The sequence below is a fragment of the Aphelocoma coerulescens genome, chromosome 3 (assembly GCF_041296385.1).
Source record: "Aphelocoma coerulescens isolate FSJ_1873_10779 chromosome 3, UR_Acoe_1.0, whole genome shotgun sequence".
Lineage (NCBI taxonomy): Eukaryota > Metazoa > Chordata > Aves > Passeriformes > Corvidae > Aphelocoma > Aphelocoma coerulescens.
The window spans coordinates 23716830-23729693 of record NC_091016.1 but is presented as its reverse complement, the minus strand read 5'-3'; positions in this window follow the sequence as shown (position 1 = coordinate 23729693).

Genomic DNA, 12864 nt, shown 5'->3' with positions numbered 1-12864 from the left:
AAGGCAGTCGGTTGTTTGTAGTGTATGTGTGTGCATATATGCATGCTTACATATTTATTGTTGAACTTCTAAGAAATCAACCTTGGTTTCAAGATGGTGTGCTTTGCTTTTATACTCAAATACTTTGTTTTGTCAGGTTCCCCAAAGTTACCCCAAACAAATGTCTGAAGGCATCTCAGAGTTAGCAAGATAATCAGCTCTGACCAGTTTGTTTCCATTCCTGATTGCTTACTTTTTCCCATGAGAAAATCCTTTTGGGATAGCATGTTTAACTTGTGGAAGGGAATGGAAGCTCGATTCCTGCAAAATGTGAAGGTTTCCTGACTTGCTATTCTTGTTTCATGCTTGCCACAACCTATTATAGATGCATGCATGGATTTTTCTGTTTTCTTTCCTGGCAGGTTTCCACTAAAAAAAAAATGGAGGCATTGCTTTTGGTACATCCTCTGGACTAAAATTCTCCTGGCATCAGTGAAATAAAGCAGGAAGGTACACAGTGTCCCAGCCCTAGATGAAGTTGTGATAATTAGCTTTTGAAGCTTTAAAAGTTGATTGATTTGTTGTTGAGTTGTTTTTTTTTTTTTCCATATTTTTTCTTTCCATTATTTTTCTTGGCTTTCTCCTTCCCTTGTCCATCTTTAGTGACTGGAAAATGACCTGGTGTAAGGTACCTTAAAGGAAGTTTTTTCTAAATGTCTGGCTCCAGTGCTTCCTGCTGCACTTTAAGTCCCTCTCTATCATACAGATGGTGGATCCCTTCGTGTATTTGACTGCTGAGTCTCCTTTTCTGCAGGTTGAACATCTTTCCTAGGCCTACAGTGGCTCTTAGTCCTTTAGCTCATGTAGCCATTCAGGGTGTACTGCAGGCGGGTGGGAAGTGGGTGTTGGGGTGGCATCTGCTCACTTTAACGTGTGGTGAGGTCAGGGAAAGGAAAGGGAAAAGAACAACTATCATAATTCATTTAAATGGTAAATAGTTTGGGTTTTTTGTTTGCCAAAGCCCAGTGAAAGAAGTGTTTCTGCTGGATAAGGGCAAGTTCTGTTTGGAGCATAAAAGCCTCACTGCTCCTCCTGGGGTTCTGTTTTACCCCCACATGTCAGGCAGGTTTCTGGAGAGCATGTAGTCGTAAACACAGTCCCCTCTTGAAAATGCCAACCCCTCGTGCCTAGTGGGGTGCACCTGTGTCACAGGGATGTGCACCTTTGAGGTGTTCTGGTGGCATTTGTGGCCATACTGTGCACAGAGGTGAGGAGCTGACCCAGCAGCCTCCACCTGCTCCAGCACGTGCACATCTCTACAGCCTGGTAAAAGCCTCCTCATGCTGGATGGTGTCAGGTGGCATCCCCAGAGGTACCCAGTGGAACTGGAGAGCAGCCTAGTGTTGTGCCCAGTGACCAGCTGCAGCCTGCTTTAGCTTTTGCTGTGACCCTTCTGCTGAGGGCTGGCTGCTGGCCTTCTCTGGAAAGTAATGTTACTTATTTTGGTTTTGAAACTCCAGTAAATCTTTTGCTGTCTTTTGTGCAGTGCTGGGACATGTGGGGTTTTCCAGTGCGAAAGGCTTTCCTACATGTTGGCTGTACCTGTACTGTCACAGAAGCTTTTGATTAATGTATCACCTGCATGCCAAATATCTACCTCTTGAAGATGAAATACTGAGAAAGAAAGAAAGATGCAAAATCAATTTGGGATATAGGATGTCCCAAGTGGATTTGGTTAGAGTGAATTTATTTATGTCTAATCCCATTGGTGTCAGAAGTTCTGCTTTCAATCTTCACCCCATAAAGAAATTAAAAGTCTTGGCACTCATCAGTGCCAAGAAATAAATAACTGACCAAGATTCTCTCTTCAAACCTGTCCCAAGTGAAGTTTTGTGCAGGATTTTTTGTTTGTTTGTTTGTTTCATTTGCATATGTGACTGGAACCAGTCCCTGCCAGTGGCATGGCTGAATAGCAGGGAGCCTGCCATAAATTGCATGGAACAAGCTCAAGCCAGGCAGGGACACAAGGGTGACATGAAGGTTTGACATAGATCAACTACTTGAAAGTTCTGTGTATGCTATCAGTTTCTTAGAAGGAATAACTATGCTAAGCAAAATCTTTCAAGCTGCTCTTTTCTGCTTTAAGATGCTCTGGCAAATTCTGCAACAGGAACGAAACAAGTGGGAAAATGATCACCTGGATAGGAAATCTCTGGGAAGCGCTTTTGAGGTGGTGTTGTGATTGTATGGTACTCATAGCGTGTCACAGGAATGTGAATGGTACTCATCAGTTCAGTGCCCTCACCCTCAAACTACACACTGCTGTCTCTCACTCCCCCATTTTCCCCTTCATTTTGGCCAAAATTGGGTATTTTTAATGATGCCTTTTCCTGGTCTTAAAATCAAGAGTCATACACGGTTAGAAGGGGAAAAGGGATTTTACCTTGGTGTTTAAGGATCCTTAGGTGTACATGTCCAGGTCATATGCATTGAGATGCACCCCGCTGAGTATGTGTGTGTCTCCCCAACATCGGGTATAACATTATAGGTGTTACTAATTAGCAGATCTATCAAAGATTCCCCAATGAGAGGCTTGAGTGAGCCCCCCTCCCCAAGGAACCTTCCCCTGGATGGTTCTATCTTGGTTTACAGAATGTGTTCTGGAGAGGACCTTGGGGTCTGGGGCACACTGATCTGCAGCTATGAAGCTTCTAAAATGTTTAGTCTCTTAGCTTAACAAACAAGTCCAAGAATGTAGGCAAAAAGCACTAGGAATACAGAAGTTGTAAAAAGGTATAACAGGGGTGTAAAAGAAAAGGCAAAAATCTTCATGGCATCATTAACAGCATTCTTTTCATGTCCTTTTGTTGGATAAGAACAAATGGAAGAAAACACTCTTCATATGTTACAAAAAAAACAGGTGCATTTCCACTACATTTTGGAAGAGCACTAGGGAGATCCCTCCTCTGAGCTCTGGGATGCTATGGTTCAGCTCCAGGCACCAGCCTGCTTCACGCTGCTGCTCAACAGTGCTGCACCAGCTCTGTGCAAAGTAGGTGGCACCCATGGGTGGTGGAGGGCACCAAGAATCTCTAGACTCTCTTTCACAAACTTGTGAAAACATAATTGAATGTTGCTCCTGCAGCCAACAGGAGGAACAGGAACCCACTTCTGAATTAGAGCCAGGAGTCACTTGTAAAATACTCCTTTGGCCACCTTGTGAAGGGCTTGCAGCACCTCGGGTTAATTCAGCACCTGGTTCCTTACAAACCCCAAGGGGAATGGATAATCATCCTCTCTTTCTCAGAGAAGAGCAGAGTGAAACACAAGAGGTAAAAATGCTTTGATAATGACAGTCAGCCCCTGCCAGCATTTTGCAGTCAGAAAGGCCTCCTGGAGGGCTGCCAGGCATTTCCCAGAGACAGGCAGGAGCCTGTGTGCCGTGCAGGGCATGTGCAGTGAGCTGGCAGCATCCAGGAGCCTTTGGCGTGCCAGCAGGCAGATTGCACGTTACCTGGGTCTGGAAGCCCGTGGTGGTGCAGGCCAATGAACTTCCAGCCAGCCAGCCAGGGCTTTGCCAGGTTGAATCCAGAATGGAGGTAACACATGAATTCTGCTTGAGGACTATCTCAGCTTGGTGCTCCACTGTGCTGTGAGGAGCTTGGATTGCTGATTACAGTCGGTATTTGTCTTGAATACAGATAACCTTAATTGCTGGCCTTTTTTTACTTGCCTCCTTTAAGTAAATCCTGTGAAAGTTAAGGGTTTGTAAGCCATAAAAAGCCATATATCCAGCATCTCCAAGACTGAGAGCTGAAAAATCACTTCACCTGAGTAAGATGAGTAGGATTTGACTTGAGATCTCAGTGTGCTACAGATGATCTTTATCTTTCCCTTTATTCAAGATGTTTTTGTGGAACTGCAGGCGTTTGTCCTGCATCAGTCAGAGCTCTGCTTTTTTTTTTTTTTTTTTTTTTTTTTTTGTCTGAGCTGATGAGCCTGATAAACTCTCCACACGTGAGCATCCCTGTTGGTGTTACCATGTTATTTATATACGAAAACTTAGCACAGCAGCACTTAGCACAGCAGCACTTCTGCTGTGAGACCTGTTCCAGCTGAAGTCTCCATCCAAGAAGTCCTGGTGTGGTCTGTGTACCTGCTCACTAGGATGTCTGTAAGGCTAAATGAGAGCTCTGTCTATAATAGGCTTCAATGCAAATAAACGGAACTCTCTATTTTTGATCATCTTACAAAACTCATAAACTTCTTCCAGATAAAAGAATTCAGCATGACCTCTCTAGTCTGTCTTAGGACTGTACATGAACTTTAGGCTCCCATAATTACAACAAAGTATATGTTTCCAGGAAAGGCAATCATTATTTTCAGGGAATGATGTCTTTTGCATCCCGAAGGACAGATCCAGCTGAGGATCCTTCACTCATGCCTGAAGGAGCTTTGCATTTGGCAACACGGTGTGCTAAAGCTGTGCTAGCTCTACAGTTGTCAGCAAACTGTTCTCCTACTCCTATCCTTTTCCAGATGTTCAAGAAGTAAAGCTGTATTTTACTCTTACTGTCAGCTCTTTGACAGTGCTGCTGCTTTTTAAATAAATACAAAAGTTGGGATCTTAAATCATAGATAAAGTATAAATACACTTTAAACCCACATTTGAATAGTGTTGCTGTTGCTCACCTGTCAGGGCTCTGTTGCTATTACTGGAGCTCAGATCACCCCTGGCTGAATGTTTCAGGGAACTTTGCTCCCCTTGCTGTTTAGGTGGTTTGGTAATACTGGAAAATGCAACTCATTTGGATGGGATATCTCTCTCTCTCATATCCCTTCTGAGTTGTGTTTTGCATCATATTGACCTCTGGAAAAATATTACTCATACCCAGATCCTGTGACTGGCCAAACTTTATTTATTCTTTTCTCTCATGCCACCAAGTGATATACTGATGTTTGATCTTCAGGTTTTCTTCACAACATATGCTTACTCCTTCTAATAGAACAACAGTCCTGAAATGAATATGAATTATATCTTAGACCATATGTTTTATCTGGTTTGCACAGTAATGAAACAGAAGGAATACAACAGGGAAGGCAGTTCTTGTTTACTGTACTTTTTCTAGCAGACCAGTGTAACTAAAAAGCCCTTAGGTTAGATGAGGGGATGTGAGGTTTTGCTTTCATCTCTGTGCAATTATAGCTTGGACAATGACCTGAACATCTTTTCTCAAGCAGAAGGAATGCTGGTAAAACAGCTGTTGCAAGTCACTTAGCCATGAGCATCATTATTTGTATTGTGATAGTCTTTATTAATTTGCTTTTCTCACCTGTCTGCTCTCCCTTTGCTAATCTGTCCTTGTGAGTTTACTTTGTCTTTACTCTGTGGTGTTCATGAGGTGGTTCCTTGCCCTGGCTCTCTTTCCTAATAACACTCATTATTTGCTTTCATTAACCTATTAGAATTGTATAGAAATAATATTGTCCTGTCATTATTACCATTGAAAATTAATTAATATATGGGATCAGTTTTCCAACTAACTTCATAAAATGGTATACTATTTGAAAATAGGACTGTAACTCAGATATTCAAATTCTCATTTTTCACATTCTCACTTTTTACACTTTTTAACAACAGCTTTGTTCTTTACCTGAAAGAGCAACTCAGACCTTGGGCAAATGAATAGTGCTTCCACTAAGTGTGTATATTTACAATGTATTTCATGTATAAGAGCTCCAACCAACTGAAATGCTAAGAAGTTTGTTTAAATCAGTTTTCTTTTTTTTTTTTTTTAATGCTGCCTAGATATACATGACTTAAGGTTATGGGCTTTCGTTGTGATCAGCTTCTGGTCTTTGTGTTGTATGTGTTCTGTATAACTCCATCTCTCAATTCATGTGTGCAGCCACAAAAAAAAACGCAAACAAAGCAAACCACAGTTCTGAGGCAACAGTAACACGCTTGAAAGAAAAGATGACTACAAGTATTTCTATCAAAACCAACAATTACTAGATTCCTTCTATGCAGGCTTTTGTATTAAATGGTTAAGTATCTTGAGAAGAAGCCCATGATAATAGAGATAATTGTATTGGAAGGGTGGTGATACATGTTTTATCCATCTATTTTCTTGCTCTAGCTACATGATGGGAATTAGGATTTCCCTGTTCTCCTGAGTTTCCTCTTTGCAGTGCCTAATGCAGAAAAGCCAATTCTCTCATTGTTTTGGTAATGGTTATCTCTTCATTTATCTGTTAGTGAAAGTAGACAGGGAGTATTTTATGCACAGGCACCCATAGCTCACAGGACTGGCATAATCATTTAGAGGAGAGTGGTGGAGTGAAATGGATGAGACTTTTGTTTAGACAGGGATTCTGTTCCTAGCTCTGCCTAACGTGACCCTGCGCAGCCTTTCGGAGCCTCCTGTATTTTATCTCTGACATGGGTGGACTGATACTTGCTTTCCTCATAAAGTAGGAAGATGGAACTGTGCTTAGTCATTATCTATCTGAAGTGTCAGCATCATTAGGCATGATCAGGGGAAGAAGTAAAAGCAGCACTCCTGAGTCTCCTCCAAGCTTTCCCTGGCTGGCGAGACGCTCCAGCAATCCCAGCTGTTCTTCCCGTATGTGCTCGGGTTTGCCAGTTTTACTCAGTTGTTTTTATAAATGATGGAGGAGGGACAGTGGGTTCAAGAAAAATGCACAGGATGGGTAGGTAAAGTCTCTAGAAATGCTAAAAAAAATATGAAAAGTGAGACCCTTCTTTCTTCAGCAAGTGGATCTCACAGCAGTGCCACACCACCCCTTAAATCCTGATGGACTCTCTTGCCAAAATCTGAATTGTTTCTACAAACCCCAGAAATATTACAGGCTTTTAAAAGAATCAAAGAATAATTTAAGTTGGAAAAGGTCTTTAAGATCATCAAGTCCAGTCATAAGTTATGCTCTTAAAACAGTGTAGTTTTTACAGCCCTTATTTCTAGAAGTAGATGCAAGCCAATGTAAAGGGTGATATGTCTCCTAAAATATGCACACATTCTTTGCTTTTAATCTGAAAAATAACACAGAATTAAACTGAGGCTGATTGATCAGGATAAATACCAAAAGGTCAAGGTGTAAGCATTTTGATTTTCTAGCAGTTTTGAAAAAAAACAGCATCTCCAACTCCATAATCACTTCTCTTTGGTATCACAGATAGTATCTTGAGAATTCAGCCTGAACACAATGGGAATGTCAGCATGAAAGATTTTACTATTTCCGGTTTTTATCCATTTGGTTTAATCTAAAATATTTGTGGAGTTCAAATGTAATTTGATGGAGTCCCATGTATAAACATTTTTATGCTGTCTGCATTTATCCTAAGCTTTCGTGTTCCTCAGCAGCTTTAGCATGTAGAGGAAACTTAAAAAAAACCCACAAAAAACAACTAACAAACCCAAACAACTTTTTAGTTCCATTCAGATTAGCTTTCATGAGCTTGCTTTGCATTTCAATGCACTGTGTTTATGTCCAAATTTTCTCAGTTCGTTTTGTATGGCAGTTTTTCCTGGTTTGAATGGGTCTCTTATACCAAAAAAGGCAAAAACAACATAGATAAAAGAGAGTTGAAGGTGTGATATTTAAACCTCTTTAAATCATACTCATTTTTTGTTGAAAATTTTTCAGTCTAACAGCTTTGTTAGGGTCTAGGGTAAACAATCACTAAGAAATGAGGAAAATGTAATTCAATCAGAGCAGATTAATTGCATGTATTATTACCACAAAGATGTGTATATGTATCCTCAGTATGCCATGCTCAGGAAAGCTTACTTGGGATTTCATGTACTGCATTTGGAGCAAGAGCTCGATTTTGGCAGCTAGAAGGTCCTCTTCCCTGCCCTGGTCTTCCATCTTATTATCAGCCCAGCCCTGGGTCTCTGATATTTTGACACCTGCTGGGTCTCAGGTTGAACCTAGTTAATTAACCCATATGTTGTTGTTTATTTCAATAAAAATACCAGATTACTTACAAAGAAATTAAGCAATCTTTTCAACCTCTGAGCACAGCCTCGTGGGACAGCAAAGGACAGCTGTAAAGTTCTTCTTTTTAAGAAGTTCTGGTTAATGTCAGCTGAGAAAGCTCTCAGTAAACAAATGAATAATTGATTGCTCAGCTTTCACATAGCTACTGCCTTTCTGGGCTCACATGACTCATTTGTGAACCATTCCTGTCGTCCTAATGCCATAACATTGGAGAAATGATGATTGTTTCTTGGAGGATTCTTCTGTGGACATAGTTGCCAAGACCAAAGCTGTAATGGTTTGTTATTATGACCTCTGTTATTCCATTAGGCTCAATAGCTTTAAAAAAAATGATGTGTGCATACTTTAGGAAAGTTTTTACCCTTTACATTGACCTGACAGCATAGTTTATGCTACAAAATGTATTAATGACAAAGTAGTGTTTTCATGTCAGGAGGACAAATTTTAACAACTATAATCTGCCCTTAGTCATCATAAATACAAATGTATTGGTAAAACAGACCTTGTTAATGCAGCCAAGACAAATGCTGGGCCATATTTCAAATGAATTTGAAGCACTAGTCTATACACTCCACGATTTTTTTTGTGTAGCTTCAAATACATTATTGTCAAAGCACTGTTAACATGGTTTTCCAGTGGGTATTGTAGAGCAGTAATGGCCCATCAGATGCAAACAATCTAGGCCATTTTTTCTTGATTACTTGAAGATGTGTAAATGTCTTTGAGGCTATGGAAGGGCATAGGGAGCATTCAATTAATATTGTTTTGATGTTTTTTCAATACTTGAAAAATCAGCTGAAAAAGAAACCTTGTGAGCCTGACAGTACTTGCAAATTGCCTGTTACAGTAAAGGGTTTAATTTGTAATAAATTCTGTACGCTATAGTGAAGTATACCCTATCCAGTATCCACTGCTCACTGCAGTGATGATATAAAGTAGGTTTGCTATTTTCAATTGCTGTAGAACTTCAAGGCCAATATGCTGACCACAAGTACTCTCTTCTGGTTTTGCTTCCATAAATTAATAAACTGTATGCAAAAAGGTTGGCTTTGCTCCTTGGCTTACACCCTTTCTTGGACACACGGGTCTTAGAAGAAGCTGTGAAGCAGAGAGGCTGCCTGCTTTCTTCCAGCTCCCTTTCATATTTCCTAGCTGGTACATGAAGTGCTCTTACATGCCTAGACCTGCCCTGAGAGGGCCCAAGGAAATGTGTAAGAAACTCTTGGCCTTTGTTTTTCCAATGTCTTTCTGGAGGAGAACTGCCTGTTACTGTACTCTGACACTAGTGTGCTACCAATATCATGGAATATTCCCTCATGGAGGCTTTGCTGTAAGGCTTTCATGCAGAGAAAGGAAATAGTGAACTTTCAGAACTCTTTTGCAGAGTTGCCAGGAATCAGAATAGAGTCAAATTTGGTTATTTGTGCGTGGGTTCAGGCAAAGGGAAGTTTCTCCACACTTGTGTTTACAGCAGAAATGCACCAGAAGGTCTCCCTCGTTGTTAAATCCTGTTAGCAGTGGAACTGGAGAAATGTATCTTTCCCTCAAAATGACACCACTCAGGCAAGTTTGCAAATATTTTTCCTATCCACATTGTAAGCTGAGGAACAGGTATTTACTGCTGCAAAAAGCGATGAAGAATTCTCGATGTCAGGGAGCAAGAAGAGACAGCACAGCATCTCTCTGCAAGAAGGAGGCATCCATTGCAGATTATCCCATGCATGTGGATAAGTACATATTTAAAGATTCATCTTTCTGGTTTTAGACCTAAATCCTTATGGAAAACTGTGTGTCTTAGGAATCCTGGATGCAAAATTATCATGCTTCTGCTCAGTGCTGTTTAACTGCTGAATTAATCAAGTACAATTGCTTAAGGCCCTGGAGGGAAGGATGTAATAAATCTTGGGAGTATTTGTTCTGGTTTATGGCTGGGAGAAACTGCGTAACATTAAATCAGATGTTATAAACATTTGCAATGGCACATTTTCCTTACTCGGGGCATTGTGGCATGAGTCTTGAGAAACTAAAGAGGGTATGTCCTGTGGACTCGATGCATTTATTCTAGTTTTTTATAGCTGACAGCACTGCTTTGCGCGGGGTGGGAAGGGGCCGGCTGCTGAGGAGCTGCACGCTGCGCATCCCACGCTTTCGGGTAGAGGGCAGTCGGGTACCGCACACGGGGCTGGGAGCCCAGCTCCGGGCTGAGCCTGCTGCCCCAGCCTGGGGATGGAGAGCATCCCCCATCCGCAGAAAAACTTCCCTGAAGTGGAGAAAGAGAGGTGGATTCATTGTACCCGGACTCTGATACTTCTCTGGAGTAGGACAATTTGCTGACAGTACAGGGAGCTTCTCTGCACTGGGAGCAGGAGCTGCAGAGACATGCAGCAACCAGTTGAAAAAACTATCCTGCCTGAAATAAGAATCTTCCTGAGTTTAAAATGGAGCTGTCTTGAACTGTTGTCCTCCCTGCAGTGGGGGACAGTCCCAGGGCGCTGCGCCGAGCAGAGTGTGCTGTTCTCATGCACAGCATGTCCTGCCCCTGGGACATCGATCACTGGAAGCAAAGCAAGGAGGCAGAGCCTCTTTCCCCAGAAAAGACACGTGCCTGCCATTCCAGCAAAGGGAGCTTTGTCTCACTTTAGGGGATAGTGTTCTGAGGCACTTGTGGAGTTTTTTCCTTCTAATTTACAAGTACCTGAACAGGCTGGTTGCACCATGCTTGTTCACTGCATGCTTTGCTCTGAACCCTTCAGAGCTGCTTAGAACCTTTGGAAGGTCTAAGTGATTTCAGTCTAAATGATTTCAGATAAGGAGCCAAAGCTGGACTCCTCTTGCTCCAGGGAGGGAAGGGTGAGCTGAAGTTTCTGGGTTGAGCCCTGAAGAGGAGCACTGCTCCTTGTTCTAGCCAGGGATGGGTGAGAAGCTGCTGCTTCTGCCCCTGGTGCCCTAGCCTTCCTCTGCAGGAGCTGCTTAGTGATTTGCTGGGTGAAGCAGTCAGAGGGGCTGTGATAATTGCATTGTCCCAGTAGTCTGTGGCCCTAGACTGGGGACAAGAGCCGGGCTGTTCCACAGGGAATAATAAGCCCCTGTGGTACCAGGTCTTCTTCTTGCTCAGGTATTTGAGAACCTCTGGATGATGAGAGGACGCAGCTGCTTGAGTTGCTGGAAAGGGTCTCTTGGGAAACGACTCTAGAAGCTGCATGGCAGAATTGGAGCTTTTGTTGTTCAGCTGATTTAAAGGAAGGTGGAAGACAAAAGGCAATCCAGGGGCAAATGTGTGCTGCCAAGGCTGAGCACGCAGCGTTCACTCATCCCCTTGGACTGTAAAAGCCCAGCAGGGCACCGGTGGGACCGCTTTGCTTGCACCAGTATTAAATCTGGTCCCAGTGCCCCTGCATGTGCTGGCCCATATCACTCAGCTTCTGTAGGCTTCTCAGACCTTCCCAGTGGAACCTGCACAGTCACTGGACAGTGCATCAGCAGACAAACCAGCCCTGCTTTAAGAATGCAGCTGAAAGCATAAATGATGAACTGTATCTGTGGAGGGGGCTTAGGGTCTTCTGCTTCACATCTTGCAGTGGCTGCAGTGTAAAGCACATCTCCAGAACAGGAGCCACCTGCTACAGCAGCCTTGCAGACACCCTGACCATCCAGCTGCTTGCCAGCTGGTGTTGGAAGTCTCATTAGGAAAGTGCTCCCTGATGAGGGGCTTTACCTATCCGAGGGTTATTTTTGTCATTTCCCATTGTGTTAATGAAAGCACAAGTTGTGAGCATCAGAACATGGTTGGGCAGTGGGACCTTCCCTCTCTGGGAACAGTGGCTGGACAGGAGCTGCAATGGTGAAATGCCTCAGAGTTTGCCTATCACTGCCTCAAATCCAAGCAAATTCCCAACTGTGATGCTGCTGGTCCTGAGGATGCTGCTGGTGCTGGTGCCCATGAGCAAAGCCTCAGTCAGTGCCTCCATTTCTCTGCTCCCTGGCTCCTGCCCTTCCCGTGCCAGTGCACCACACCTGTGTCTCTGTCCTGACGGCCCAACGTCACACTGGCTTTGTTTGCAACAGCTGTAGAGAGCAGCAAGGCCACACAGTAAAATATGACCAATTTTTATCAGAAGAATTTCCTGGGAAGTCTTTTTCTTCTTTTCTTTTGTTTTTGTTTTTCTCCTTCCGTAACGTAACTTTAGGTTTTAAGAGGGGAAGGAAAATAATAAATAGTCTAGAGAAAATAGATTGGTGGGACCATGTCTTGGGACCCTGGAACAAAGGGGCATTCAATGAAATTGATGGTGGTAAATGCAGATCAGAGGAAGTATTTTTATATGAGGTAGTTCCAGGCTGAGGAGCTCATTGCCTCAGGAGATAGCAAAAGCCAGCAATGTGGTGGGTGTTGAAAGGGCTGAAATTTGGATGGGCGACAGGAATGCTGAGAATTACCAAAGTCAAGAGAGGATGCATGGTATTAATTTGGTAGAAATACTAAGCTTTTAGGCAAAAGATGCCCTCTTTTTATCACAAGCTGGGATCTGAGGTGGGACAGGTTATTTCAGTACTTGGTGGGACTCCAGAAGCAGACCTGGACATCCCCACAAAATAGTGATGCAGAGAAGCTCATTCAGGGAGCCTGCAGCAGCAGCAGAATATGAGCACAGGTCCCAGAAGTGCCACAGGGCCACACTTCCTCTTGGAGCCAGGTTCAGGCTTTCAGAGCTTCTCCTCATGTGAGCAGGGCTTGGACACAGACTCTCTGGACTTGCCTCTAGTGAGAAATTGTGAGTGTCAAGAAACTTGGGTGTTATTCCTCTGCTTCAATGCTGTTGTAAAAATAAATCTCTTTAGAGATATTCATAAAAGTTAATG